The 12,432-nt window shown below is 48.6% G+C and overlaps 1 protein-coding gene across 2 annotated transcripts in view; it reads left to right on the top strand.

The window, feature by feature from the left end:
• Positions 1-12,432, top strand: part of TMEM132C (transmembrane protein 132C) — a 1,238,854-nt gene that overhangs the window by 16,239 nt on the left and 1,210,183 nt on the right. The gene's annotated exons all lie outside the window — the stretch shown is intronic.

Here is a 12,432-nt window from a genome sequence, read left to right as displayed (position 1 = left end):
GTCGATTCCAGTGTGCAGAAGCTGCAGCCTGTCGATCTCAGTCGATGTCAATACCTACCCTCTCATCGCAGAATGCCCGGAATAATAACAGTTTGTAGGCCTTGCTCCTGAACACTCGCTCTATGAAAATCCATGAGTTCCAAATTTTTGTCGCTCTCATTGAGCTTAAACCCGATGTTATGTTTCTGACCGAGACATGGTTAAATGAAGGCTCCAATCCAACTATTACGGTTATCGGTTGTTAAGGAAGTATCGGCCCGATGGGCGGGGTGAGGGAGAGTAGCCGTCATTTATAAATTCACGATCTCTTGTACGACTCTACCCACTTTAGAATTAGAATGCGCCGAGAGGCTGGGATTCCTGCTATTGGTATCAACCCACGAGTCCATTGCGGGCACAGTATCTATCGTCCTCCCGGACCGGCTGCCAGGTTCCTTGAATCGGTGGGCAACGCTATTGCACCTATTGCTGCAAAATATAAGCAATGCCTGATACTGGGGGATTTTATTATCCATATGGATCAATGCAATAACCTTGAGACCCTGAAACGGTGTGAATCTCTCGGTTTGCTTAACCTGTCCCCCTATGTTTCCTCCCCTACACATGAAAGGGGCTACATTCTGGATCAGATTTTTTCAATGGACAACATTGATGTGGAGCCGCCCGGCCGCATTGTTTGGTCGGACCAATGCTTATTTACTTTTAGATTGAGCAAAAAAAACGCCTTACTCTGTAACTCAATGTACGCCACGCCCTAGTAGTTTTAGATCTTTTAATCAGATGACTATGGCAGCCTTAGATAGAGCACTCATAACTCACCCTGTTTGTTCTAGTGGTGACCTACTTGCAGAGCCTAAGCCCCATGGTTCACGAAGACTCTTGGGAAAAGTAGGAGTACACGCAAACGTCTAGAGAGAGTCTGGAGGAAGAATTTTAATCCTGAGGATGAATTGGCTTATAAAGTGGCATTAAAAAGCACACTACGCCAAAGTCCGACTGGAATAAAAGAAGTTTCTGTCCTTAAAAATTGAGACAGTTGGGAACAGAAGTAAGGAACTGTTTAAAATTTTAAAGACATCTCCTCCCCTTGTGCCAGCACCAGTCTCTTTAACCCAACCAATGAGTGGACAATCCTCATTGCACAGTATTTCTATACGAAGATTACCACCATTCAAGCTTCGCTTGGGGAAGCACCCCCCACCCAGGCAGCCACTATTGGTAAGCCTCCTTCTGCTTTATCTATTGAGGGAGGAACCCTAGTACACGTTCCCCCCATCACGCTGGAGGGCTCATTGAAGGTAATGAAAACTCTCAAATCTGGTTCCCCTTCAGACTCCTGCCCCACAAAAATACTGGCACCCATTGCAGAGGTGATTAATCCGGTGGCCATCAGGGTCTTGAACCTCTCTTTGTCAGAAGGGATGTATGTCGTTACTACGCATGCTTTTACAACGCATGCCTTTACCATGCAACTTTTACAACGCAAGTCGTTACAACGACTTGCGTTGGGGGGCGCTGGATAGTGAATAGTTTAATTTACTATTCCAACTCCAGTCCCCGTGGATGGTAGAGAAGGTTTTGGATAGTAAATTAAACCATTCCCTATCCTGCAGCGCCCCCCAGCGCAAGTCGTTCTAACGACTTGCGTTGTAAAAGTTGCGTGGTAAAGGTACTGCTTGGTAAAAGTTGCGTTGTAAAAGCTGTTCCCCGTCAGAAGGGTTGATGCCGGACAGTTGGAAGCAAGGGAAAATCCTCCCACTTCTAAAAAAACCTTCAGCCAACCCTTCGGTAGCCATCAATTATAGACCAATTTCGCTGCTGCCTTTCTTCTCCGAGGTCTTGGAAAAGTAGGTTAACCAGGTTGTCACGGACTTTGTCGAGACTAATCACGTATTACATCCTAGCCAATCAGGGTTCCGTGCCAATTTCACAACTGAAACAGCCCTGCTAGCAATCTCAGAATCTATTAGAACCACACTTGATAGCGGAGGAAGGGCAGATTTAATACTATTGGACCTCTCCGCTGCTTTCGATACCCTGCCCCTTGCCCTCCTGTTGGACAGACTCCAAGGATGTGGTATAGGGGGCACGGTCCTCCAGTGGTTCACCGCCTACCTGGATAATCGCAGGCAAACAGTTTGGTCTCCTCCTCCCTATTCTGCCACTTAATGTAGGTGTACCACAGGGATCTATCTTGAGGCCCACTATTTTTAATGTGTTCATGGCCCCCTTAGCACTATTATCAGAACAATTTGGCGCTACTGTGATATCTTACGCCAATGATACACAATGGTTGGTCACGTGTGGCAAAAACGAGGCCCTGAATGGATATAAGATCAACTCCTGCCTGTCAGCAGTATTTGAATGATTTAAATAGAGCCAACTACTGTGCAATTCTGAAAAATCAGAAATCATCTTTTTTGGTTATACTCCGGGGAAAGAGTGACGCGATTGGTGGCCATATAATATGTCTCCCCCAGTAAATCTAGCCACAACTGTCAAGAATCTCGGGGTGAAAATGAACGCGGACATGTCCAAGGAGTCCCAGTCCCAGGCGGTGTCAGGCACATGTTTTGGCCTACTGAAAATGTTGAGAAATGTTCTCCTATTACTCACAGTTATCCACAGAAAAACAGTGGTCCAGGCTCTGACCCTATCCAGACTTGATTATGTGAATGTTCTTTATGTGGGCCTTCCTGATTATCTTCTTAACCGTCTACAAGTAGTACAAAATGAAGCGCTAGAGCCATACTCATGGTGGACCTCAGGACACACATGACCCCCCTTCTGAGGTCCTTGCACTGGCTTTCGGTACGGAAGAGGACACCTTTCAAAGCCCTGGTGCTGGCATATAAGGCCTTTCACAATATGGGGACCTTATATTTGAGAAACAGATGCCAAAACTATGTTCCATCCAGAACCTTGCGATCCTCAAACCAGCTGCTTTTGCGGACTCCCAGGTTCACCCGCTCTCGCCAGGGCGGGCGCTCCTTTCAGGTGGTAGCCTCTCGGCTCTGGAACAACTCGCCGCCAACCCTTCGTCAAGCCCAGGACCTCATCAGCTTTAGACGGGGATTAAAAACTTGGCTTTTCTCACAATAAGTCAATCTGCCCTGGGTTGGACTGCTCTGCTCTGCTACTGGTTCTCTTTTTTCCCCCGCACGGGGACACTCCAGGGAGTAGCCGTGCGCTTTATAAGTACCCAGTAACATAACAAATATCCATATAGATACTTAGAGGACCTTTGGGTCCCCTCTCTTCTGCCGTTGGTCAGGCTGAGTGTCATTCACACTGTAGAAGCCAGTCTCTCAACCAATGCTTGTGTACAAAGATCAGTGTGTTTGTGCAGCAGACTGTGCTTGTGTGAAGCATGCACCACCTGGGCACATCAAACACTGACACTGTTCAAGTTTAAACTCGAGTGCATTATAAACTGCTTGGTATTTCCCTAGATACGTGTCCAGCCATCACTTTACAGTTCCAACGTCTAAGCTGGTCAGCTGTCCCCGCTTTAGTAGTGGTTTCGCAGCAGCGAAGCTGCGGACAGACTGTTCACCTGATTCTAGTGCTTATCAAAAGTACCTAATATGCGCTATCTCACATGCAAATGTTTCTTTCTACAGCTTTGCATCCTCAGAGTCTGTGCTATCTTAAAAATGCCTCCACATTATTCGTAAAAATCCTGCATGAAAAACTGACCTTGACTTAAATCTTCGGATTGTCGACTCTCCTCTTTCTGTCGAATGACTCGCTGCTCCGTTTCCACCCTCTGCATGCCTCCTCTCTCTGAGCACAGCCTGCTTTAAGTCACATGCAGGTTTGCCATTAAGCCCTATTATTGTATTTCTGCAAATTGCCCACACCTCATTTCAAAGATCACAACCTCTCATTTAAAAGCCATACCACTGCCACCTCACAATAGCCAATCTCCTTACAGCACCATAATAATACTGCCAACCATTTGCATACATTTACATTCCTGTAAAGATCGCACTTACCTCCCAGCAGTTTCATCCACAGCATCGCAATTGGAGTAAATGAATGCAATGGTTTCTTTAAGAGAACAAAATAATCTCAATAAAAAACTCAAACAGCTGAAAAACCCACCCCTGTCCTAGGGTTCTGGAGCAGCCGCTGCCCACCGTAAAGCACTTCAATGCCTCATCGGCGGTACTAAGTACTACAGGGCATATTTACAAGCCCCGTGCACCACTTTTGCACCGCTGTTGCAGCACATCTGTGACGCCGCGGCAGCGTAAAGCTAGCGCCATGCTGCGACGGATATACGACGTAACACATCTAGGGAGATGCGTCACATTGTAAAACCCTGCGTCACATGAAACCTGCGACAGGTTTCATGTGGGCGTTCCATCGCAGGGTGGGCGTTCCGGTGCAGGAACGCCTCGGAAAAGTGCCTGAGTGAAATCTACAAGATTTCACTCAGTCACTTTTCCGACACTGCTGCATCAAAACCTTACGCCTGCTTGAAGCAGGCGTAAGTCTTGACACACCACGTTGTGTATGGGCAGGCCACGAGCATTGCTGGATTTGCGTTGCGCTTGCGACACGAATGCGCCACCCTTCCTACGAGAGATGCGTCACGCAACTGTTTATCCTTGCGCCATGATGTTCCGCATTGTAAATGCGGCGCATCTGTGGTGGCGCGAGGGTAAACTTGCATGATACATCTTATCTGGCGCATCTTTGCTGATTTGCAGGGATGCGCCAGTCATCTTAAATCTGCCCCTATGTAAATACAATGACTGTATAACCCTCCTGAGTGACGCACAATAATACCATACCGTAATACTAGGGCTGGCCATGTATTAATTGTGCCGATGTAACTGCCGTAATTCTTTTACATTCACGTAAAAGAATTAGCATGAAATGACTAAGATTACACCATTACGCCACGTCACTTAAGTTTGGGCAGAAATTTTAAATACGAGATATGTCATTTGAGTAATTTTAGAACATGAACAGTATTTCAAGTCTTTTTTTTACGCAAGAGGACTGATCAGGAAACTTTTGATTGCAAAACTACAAATCAGAACATATTCTTATGGAACTTCCCTAGAAATTGGATTTTTAGAGTTGAATTTTTACCTGAATGAGACCATTTGACAATTTTTTGAGTGTAGGATACAGTTTGTGTACTTTCGCATAATTACACTACAGCAAATCATGCAACCTTCACATACCTGTACTTAATAATCAGCAGCCTAGTAGTTAATTGTAGTTCACGAAGGATGCATGATAATTATTCACTTATACTGCTTGGCGCAAAACCTGGGCGGAGTTCGAGAAATTCCGAAAACTCTGCAAAGCAACGTGGAGTTCCGCGAGCGGTGGAGTGGGTTTACCTAGCGTCATTCGCACAGATTTTTTGTTTGATGTTTGTTCCCCGCTGTAAAATCAGTGTGAACGGCATCTTGCAAAGTGCAAGAGGCCGCTGCTTCCTTCTGCTGCTCGAGCAGAAGCTCAACTCGAGTGGCAGCTTCCTCAACGCGAATGGAAGGTTCTCAACGCGAGCGGTATTGACCGCGTGCATTGACAAATCTCGCTGGGAGGTGGTCTAGCGCAGGATTTTCCTCACTCGCGCATGCCAACTTTTGGAACTTTGTAAGAGTCATCACCCATCAGTGAACCAGTCTGCAGCAGCAAACCCCCCGTCACCAACTGAGCAGGCACGGAATAAGTACATAGATCATTCACATGGAACTGGAAATTGAAGGACTTTAAGTTCGTCCAGCACTGCATTTCTCGCAAGCTGCATACTAAGCTGTAGCGGATCCTCTGCCAAGGCGGAGGAACACCGCCCCACTGTTTTTGAGCAGTGTATATATAAAGGATACATAATGTTTCGTGCCGGCGGGCGGCCAGGGCTGCTCTGCTCTTAGGGCAGGTGAGGAGTGGTTTGCCCACTCCTAGTGCACAGTTTCTGTTTGGCAGGCCCTCTGGGGCAGGCCAATACAGTCATGCTCACTTCACATGTTCGCCATACAGGCTGCATGGAGAACATGCTCAAACCCCCATTCCCTGGCTGAGCACCGATCCGCGGCACTCACAATGCTGCATTGCAGCGTTTTGATTGGTCAGGGGAGCCTGGGTGCTTCCTGGTACCTGTTCGGCACCAGCGGAGTCCTGACGCAGAGCAGAGACATGGCAGTGATAGGTTATGTTATTATTTTATTTTTTACACCGCCGCTCACCCCTGCGGCCGCCACGCCACCCCCGATCGGTGCCAGCCGCCGCTGATACCATGACCGCTTCTAAATTTCTCACAATGACAACCAGATATGTGATGCTACTAACAACGTCCGTCCCAGCAGATCTCTGATCCATGCGTCCTCTAACTTATGCCTGACTGTTCTACAGACAACCCATCTTTACAGGCAGTGGCCCTTTCTGCAGCGGACACATCTGCACAGGCAGTGCCCCTTTCTGCAGAGGACACATCTACACAGGCAGTGCCCCTTTCTGCAGAGGAAACATCTGCACAGGCAGTGCCCCTTTCTACAGAGGACACATCTGTACAGGCAGGGCCCTTTTCTGCAGAGGACACATCTGCACAGGCAGTGCCCCTTTCTACAGAGGACACCTCTGTACAGGCAGGGCCCTTTTCTGCAGAGGACACATCTGCACAGGCAGTGCCCCTTTCTACAGAGGACACCTCTGTACAGGCAGGGCCCTTTTCTGCAGAGGACACATCTGCACAGGCAGTGCCCCTTTCTACAGAGGACACCTCTGTACAGGCAGGGCCCTTTTCTGCAGAGGACACATCTGCACAGGCAGTGCCCCTTTCTACAGAGGACACCTCTGTACAGGCAGGGCCCTTTTCTGCAGAGGACACATCTGCACAGGCAGTTCCTCTTTCTACAGAGGACACATCTGCACAGGCAGTGCCCCTTTCTGCAGAGCACACATCTGTATAGGCAGTGCCCCTTTCTGCAGAAGACACACCTGTACAGACAGTGGCCCTTTCTGCAGAGGACACATCTGCACGGGCAGTTCCTCTTTCTACAGAGGACACATCTGTACAGACAGTGCCCCTTTCTGCAGAGGACACATCTGCACGGGCAGTTCCTCTTTCTACAGAGGACACATCTGTACAGACAGTGCCCCTTTCTGCAGAGGACACATCTGCACAGGCAGTACCCTTGTCTACAGAGGACACATCTGCACAGGAAATTCCTCTTTCTACAGAGGACACATCTGCACGGGCAGTTCCTCTTTCTACAGAGGACACATCTGTACAGACAGTGCCCCTTTCTGCAGAGGACACATCTGCACAGGCAGTACCCTTGTCTACAGAGGACACATCTGCACAGGAAATTCCTCTTTCTACAGAGGACACATCTGCACAGGCAGTGCCCCTTTCTGCAGAGGACACATCTGCACAGGCAGTACCCTTTTCTACAGAGGACACATCTGCACAGGCAGTACCCTTTTCTACAGAGGACACATCTCCACAGGAAGTTCCTCTTTCTACAGAGGACACATCTGTACAGACAGTGCCCCTTTCTGCAGAGGACACATCTGCACAGGCAGTACCCTTTTCTACAGAGGACACATCTGCACAGGCAGTTCCTCTTTCTACAGAGGAAACATCTGCACAGGCAGTTCCTCTTTCTACAGAGGGCACATCCACTCATGCAGGGGCAATTCCTTTCTACCGAGGACACAGCTGCACAGGCATACATAAAGGGTTCCCTCTCCCCCTTCCAAATGTGCATTCCCGGAGGGGGTGCAGCCTGACGAAGATAACACATGAAGAAAAGTTCGATAATGCCGACAGCGCAACATCTGATTGGTGGATTATTGGAAAATCGACCAGCATTCCCAATGCCATCAATTTAATGTCTCCGACAAGCTCTCACTTAAGACAGATTTACCTATACCAGAGGCTTTTGAGAAGGAGGAATTGACCACATCGCCTTTCTTCCTCTAATGTTATGTATCACATACATAAAATATTTAACATCTGTTTTAGCATTTCTTGCCCAGTGTACTTTATATTTTTTCCATTTTAGTTTAGAAAGTTCATTTGTTTAAAACATGCACCTATATAATGTCCTATAAAAGATGTTGGGGCAAATTTACTAAACTTTTATGCAATGCAGGCCAAACCCCAAAGTTGCTGCGCTGCGCTGCTCTGTGCTGCGCTGCTCTGCGCTGCGCTGCTCTGTGCTGCTCTGCACTGCTCTGCGCTGCGCTGAGCTGCGCTGCTCTGCACTGCTCCGCGCTGCATGAGCGGCAGGAATGAGCGATATTTAACATTATATGGCACATTCCTGTCCCCTCCTTGCGCTGACACAAAATGTGCTGCCTCGCACCAACGGAGGCACCCTCGCCCCATGCTGCTAGGGTGCCTGCATTACAGGCGGGATTGTTTTTGTGCAGGAAGGGGCACCTTACTGCATAAAAACAATTCCGAGGCTTTACCACTTTCTATGTGCGCTGCAGAATGTATCACACTTAGAAAGAGGAACAACGAGGAGAAACAAAGACATTTCTCCTCGCTACGCCTCACCGGGGAAGGCGTCGCATTTTGACAAATTCCCGGGTTGATGAGTCTTTGGGAATCTGGAACGCATCAGAATCCATGGATTTATGCGTAGGAATGCCCCCATGCAAACATGGAATGCCCACATTGCAACCATGGAATGCCCACATTGCAACCATGGAATGCCCACATGCAACCATGGAATGCCCACATTGCAACCATGAAATGCCCACATGCAACCATGGAATGCCCCCATGCAACCATGGAATGCCCACATTGCAACCATGAAATGCCCACATTGCAACCATGTAATGCCCACATGCAACCATGGAATGCCCACATTGCAACCATGGAATGCCCACATGCAACCATGGAATGCCCACATTGCAACTATGGAATGCCCACATTGCAACCATGGAATGCCCACATGCAACCATGGAATGCCAACATGCAACCATGGAATGCCAACATGCAACCGTGGAATGCCCACATTGCAACCATGGAATGCCCACATGCAACCATGGAATGCCCACATTGCAACCATGGAATGCCCACATGCAACCATGGAATGCCCACATGCAACCATGGAATGCCAACATGCAACCATGGAATGCCCACATTGCAACCATGGAATGCCTACATGCAACCATGGAATGCCCACATTGCAACCATGGAATGCCCACATGCAACCATGGAATGCCCACATGCAACAATGGAATGCCAACATGCAACCATGGAATGCCCACATTGCAACCATGGAATGCCCACATGCAACCATGGAATGCCCACATTGCAACTATGGAATGCCCACATTCAACCATGGAAAGCCCACATGGAACCATGGAATGCCCGCATTGCAACCATGGAATGCCCACATTGCAACCATGGAATGCCCACATGCAACCATGGAATGCCCACATTGCAACCATGGAATGCCCACATTGCAACCATGGAATGCCCACATTGCAACCATGGAATGCCAACATGCAACCATGGAAAGCCCACATTGCAACCATGGAATGCCAACATGAAACCATGGAATGCCCACATTGCAACCATGGAATACCAACATGCAACCATGGAATGCCCACATGCAACCATGGAATGCCAACATGCAACCATGGAATGCCCACATTGCAACCATGGAATGCCCACATGAAACCATGGAAAGCCCACATGGAACCATGGAATGCCCACATTGCAACCATGGAATGCCAACATGCAACCATGGAATGCCCACATTGCAACCATGGAATGCCCACATGCAACCATGGAATGCCCATGAACGCCCACATGCAACCATGGAATACCAATATGCAACCATGGAATGCCCACATTGCAACCATGGAATGCCCACATTGCAACCATGGAATGCCCACATGCAACCATGGAATGCCCACATTGCAACCATGAAATGCCCACATGCAACCATGGAATGCCCCCATGCAACCATGGAATGCCCACATTGCAACCATGAAATGCCCACATTGCAACCATGTAATGCCCACATGCAACCATGGAATGCCCACATTGCAACCATGGAATGCCCACATGCAACCATGGAATGCCCACATTGCAACTATGGAATGCCCACATTGCAACCATGGAATGCCCACATGCAACCATGGAATGCCAACATGCAACCATGGAATGCCAACATGCAACCGTGGAATGCCCACATTGCAACCATGGAATGCCCACATGCAACCATGGAATGCCCACATTGCAACCATGGAATGCCCACATGCAACCATGGAATGCCCACATGCAACCATGGAATGCCAACATGCAACCATGGAATGCCCACATTGCAACCATGGAATGCCTACATGCAACCATGGAATGCCCACATTGCAACCATGGAATGCCCACATGCAACCATGGAATGCCCACATGCAACAATGGAATGCCAACATGCAACCATGGAATGCCCACATTGCAACCATGGAATGCCCACATGCAACCATGGAATGCCCACATTGCAACTATGGAATGCCCACATTCAACCATGGAAAGCCCACATGGAACCATGGAATGCCCGCATTGCAACCATGGAATGCCCACATTGCAACCATGGAATGCCCACATGCAACCATGGAATGCCCACATTGCAACCATGGAATGCCCACATTGCAACCATGGAATGCCCACATTGCAACCATGGAATGCCAACATGCAACCATGGAAAGCCCACATTGCAACCATGGAATGCCAACATGAAACCATGGAATGCCCACATTGCAACCATGGAATACCAACATGCAACCATGGAATGCCCACATGCAACCATGGAATGCCAACATGCAACCATGGAATGCCCACATTGCAACCATGGAATGCCCACATGAAACCATGGAAAGCCCACATGGAACCATGGAATGCCCACATTGCAACCATGGAATGCCAACATGCAACCATGGAATGCCCACATTGCAACCATGGAATGCCCACATGCAACCATGGAATGCCCATGAACGCCCACATGCAACCATGGAATACCAATATGCAACCATGGAATGCCCACATTGCAACCATGGAATGCCCACATGCAACCATGGAAAGCCCACATGCAACCATGGAATGCCCACATGCAACCATGGAATGCCCACATGCAACCATGGAATGCCCACATGCAACCATGGAATGCCCACATTGCACCCATTGAATGCCCACATGGAACCATGGATGCCCACATGCGACAATGGAATGCCCACATTGCAACCATGGAATGCCCACATGCAACCATGGAATGCCCACATGCAACCATGGAATGCCCACATGCAACCATGGAATGCCCATAATGGAATGCCCACATTGCAACCATGGAATGCCCACATGCAACCATGGAATGCCCATATGCAACCATGGAATGCCCATAATGGAATGCCCACATTGCAACCATGAAATGCCCACATGCAACCATGGAATGCCCATAATGGAATGCCCACATTGCAACCATGGAATGCCCACATGCAACCATGGAATGCCCCAATGCAACCATGGAATGCCCACATGCAACCATGAAATGCCCACATTGCAACCATGGAATGCCTCCCAGCTTGAAATGTAATGTAACGCAGCACAAGCAGTTGCCATGCGTTACATTTTTTCACAAAGCCGTGCAAGGCCATGCAATTTAGGCCTTGGGTGTGAAAAGTAAGACGATAAATATGAACATTGTCGGCGTCATCTTGTGTAATGAAGGCCCCTACGAGCGCGTAAGCAGCAACCATTTTAGTCACTGCAGCCATTTCCCACATTGCTAGTCACCTGCCCATCACCCCAGCTGCCCTCATCCCCCCCCCACTCTGACTGAACCAGAGCACACATACCGGGGTCGTAAAACCATGTCAGCATGACAATACCCTAGAGCCACTTCCCACACCAAACCCACTTGTCCTTTCATCCTCTGCGTGCAACCAGGCCCCACTGATAACCTCCTCCACTGCACCTGGCTACTCAATCCGGCCCCAGGCACTAACTGATCCCTGCAGACTTAGTTTATTACCCAAGTAACGACAGAACTTGCCTCACTAACAAAGGGGCCGGAATTCAATCAGTGACCCGACCCCTTTGATCTGACCAATCCCACATCTTTTAGGTCCTGTCAGAATGTCCCGCTGCGAGATATTGATCATCTGTAAGATCCGGGTGGAGGAACATTTGCTACTGGACTTGTGTGAGAACTAGCCTAAGGCGGGGATTCCAAGGATGTTTCACTATGCAATAAAGTAACGCCAGGAATGTTTTACCATGCAATAAAGTGACGAAAGAAACATATAAAAGGCCAGGCCTCAGAGATGCAGTTAGAGCACCTCCTGACGATAGCCCCGGTGTCAGATGCGATATGCTCTCCTCTAGAGCAAATAAACTTGTTCTTCGCCTTCCAAATTCCAGCGCCTGCCTCGTTATTTTGATCGCTATTC

The sequence above is a fragment of the Lissotriton vulgaris genome, chromosome 11 (genome assembly GCF_964263255.1).
Source record: "Lissotriton vulgaris chromosome 11, aLisVul1.2, whole genome shotgun sequence".
NCBI classification, from domain to species: Eukaryota; Metazoa; Chordata; class Amphibia; order Caudata; family Salamandridae; genus Lissotriton; species Lissotriton vulgaris.
The sequence above is the reverse complement of the archived record's forward strand: the minus strand, read 5'-3'. Positions and strand labels throughout refer to the sequence as shown.